Source organism: Carlito syrichta, unplaced genomic scaffold (genome assembly GCF_000164805.1).
Source record: "Carlito syrichta isolate Samal-C Ts95f unplaced genomic scaffold, Tarsius_syrichta-2.0.1 Scaffold78061, whole genome shotgun sequence".
Classification (NCBI taxonomy): domain Eukaryota; kingdom Metazoa; phylum Chordata; class Mammalia; order Primates; family Tarsiidae; genus Carlito; species Carlito syrichta.
The window spans coordinates 204,345-207,447 of record NW_007022157.1 but is presented as its reverse complement, the minus strand read 5'-3'; positions in this window follow the sequence as shown (position 1 = coordinate 207,447).

Here is a 3,103-nt window from a genome sequence, read left to right as displayed (position 1 = left end):
GGCCCCCACTGTTGGAGCCATACATTCATTGGATTCATTGGCTTATTCCCTCCACCCCCCCCCGCAATATAATCATTCCTCATCTGTAAACCGAGGATCACATAGCATCTAATTCACAGAATTGCTGTAAGGCCAAAATGAGAAGTTATGTGACGCTTACTTAGTCTAGTTCCTGGCACATAAAAATGATCAATAAGTGTGAGGCTTTTGTCGGCCCTTGCAGGAAACGTTAACTTTTTCCTTTGGCAAAAGCAAACACTAACATTCTGGAACTGTTTTTCAGAAAGATGATGTTATTCCAGATTGAAATCAAATTATCTCGTTTTGAAATGAGAGTTCAATAGCAAATGTATATGAGTTATATCTCACGGTTCTTCTAATTTCTGAAGGGTATGTAATTACAGTGTGAGAACGAGAAATTTTGCCTGCATAGTTTACCTGGAATCATCGCCGGCACGTAATTGGGGCTTAGCTTAATGTAGGCGTCTTCTAGATTAGAGCCAGTCTTGACATTGCAGAGGGCGCTTCAGGTACAAATGTAAGTCCCATAGAGGTGCTGTCACCTATGGAATGCCTTGTGTGTTCACCCTCAGCTGAACTCCACCGTACCCTTCATCCTCTGGAGCACATTCAATGGCCTCCTGTCCTGACGCCTCCCCATGTTCTTGGCAAAGAATGACTGAAGCACTTGGGAAAGTCTGTCAGGCCATGACACACTTTAGAGAAGTAAATTGAAGGCAGATTGAAGATTTCCATGGTTTTAGTGACATTCGGGAATCTTCCTTACCAAGGCTGAGATTTTTAGATCACAAAGTGCTCAAGGGCAGAATACCGTGTATATGAGTCTTGGAGAACTGATCCAAATGGAGAACCAAGGGGGTCAAAAACAGCCACGGGACCCACCGAGGTCAGCTTTCAGTTTTCCGTGTGCGTGAGACACACACAACATGGGATGGCTGAGACAGATTCCAGAGCCAGATCCTGGTTCAGTGCGGAGAGTTCGGCCAAGCTCCAACTGCTGCCACGAGTTAGCCGGAGCCAACGAGGGCTCAAAAGACTTATGGGGAGAGATAAGTGGACAGTTACGCGCTGGCTGGCGTGCCTACTTTGCCTCTGCTGCTGAACAAAAGGTCTCTGTGCAAGGTCCCTGTGTAATGAGCCTCAGTTCAGCTGGAAAGACATTTTCCATGGCTTCCATCCTGCTGCAGAACAAAGGGGAGAGCCCAATTCAGGTCAGCTCTTCATGGCCTTCTCCTCTGATGAGAAAGATCACTTCTGTCATCGGCTGCCAGCGCCGTCTCTCCACTCGTGGGAAGAAGCATCTTCGATCCCCTTGGCACAGGTGGTGAGGTGGAGACCCGGTCCCTGCCCACGCAGAACTTAATTGGCATCTCTGCTTGGAGGTCGACTCGTTGCGTGCTACCATGTGCGGTACATGCAAATAGGGCTCCCTCTCCCTTTCTCCGTCCCATTCTCTCTTTTTGCCTCTAGTCCTTTGGAAGTGTTAAGAAGACCTTTCAGAATGAGGGACAATATGTACTTTTAAATTTTCAGTAAGATCTTTTATTTAGCCTGGTTTTATTTTTCATGTTTAAGCTGTACAGCTTTTTTGGATACACATGAACATCGTGAAAAAAATCACCACAAGCTAATTAACATATCTGTCACCTCCCATTGTTACCATTTTCCTTTACTTTTTTCGTGGCAAGAACCCAAGATCTACCCTCTTAGCAAACTTCAGGTTTACAATACCGTATCGTTAGCTATATTCACAGGGCTTACATCGGATCTTCAGAACTTGTTTCTCTTGCATAACTGAAACTTTGTGTCCTTTGACCCACATCTACCGTTTCCCCCTTCCCCCAGTCCCTGACAACCACCATTCTATTCTCTGCTTCTATAAGTTCCACTGTTTTTGACTCCACATATGAGAGAATGCCCTGCCACTCTGTGTCTGATTACTTAGCATTGTGTTCTCCAGGTTCATCCATATGTCTCAAATGTCAGGATTTCCTTCTTTTTAAAGGTTGAACAAGCCGGGCTCGGTGGCTCCGCCTGTCATCCCGCGCCTTTGGGAGGCCGGGGTGAGTGGATTGCCTGAGCCCGCGGGTTCGAGACCCGCCTGGGCAGCAAGACCTCATCGCTACAATGAATAAAAAAAAATCAGCCGGGCGTGGTAGCACATGTCTGTAATTCCGGCTAACTGTGAAGGCTGAGGCGGAAGGATCGCCGGAGCCCAGCAGGTGGAGGCTGCGGTGGCCGGGAGCGGCCACAGCACTCCGGTCTGGGCGACCGAGTGAGACTCCGACTCAAAAAAAAAAAGACTGAACAGGATTCCATTGTATATATACATTGTATATATAGAGAGCTCACATTTTCTTTATCCATGCATCCTTGATGAACACTTAGGTTGGTTCCATACCTTGGCTACTGTGAATAGTGCTTCAGTGAACGTGTGAGTGCAGATAGCTCTTTGAAATACCGATTTCGTTTCCTTTGCAAATGCACTCAGCTAGATCCCAAATATTTAAAGTGTGGTCTATAATGAATAGACACTTTTCACGAGAAGAGATAAGGGCAGCCAACAGACACATGAAAAAGTGCTCAACCTTACTCATCATCAGAAAAATGCAAATCAAAACCACATTGAGATACCACCTAATCCCAGTAAGAATGGCCGTCATTAATAATAAAAAAAAAAAGCTGGCAAGGATGCGGAGGAAAAGGAATGCTTCTACACCGCTGGCGGGAATGCAAACTAGTACAACCTCTTTGGAAGACAGTGTGGCGATTTCTGAAAGAACTAGACATTGACCTTCCATATAGTCCAGCAATTCCCCTTTTGGGAATATACCCAGAGGAACTCAAATCATTCTACAACAAAGATACCTGCACATGTATGCTTGTTGCAGCTCTATCCACAACAGCAAAAATATGGAACCAACCATGTTGCCCACCAAAGCTGGACTGGATTAAAAAAACATGGTACATATGCACAATGGAATATTTTGCAGCCATAAAGAAGGACAAACATATGGACTTTGCAGCAACTTGGATGGATTTAGAGTCGATCATACTCAGCGATCTATCACAGAAACAAAGA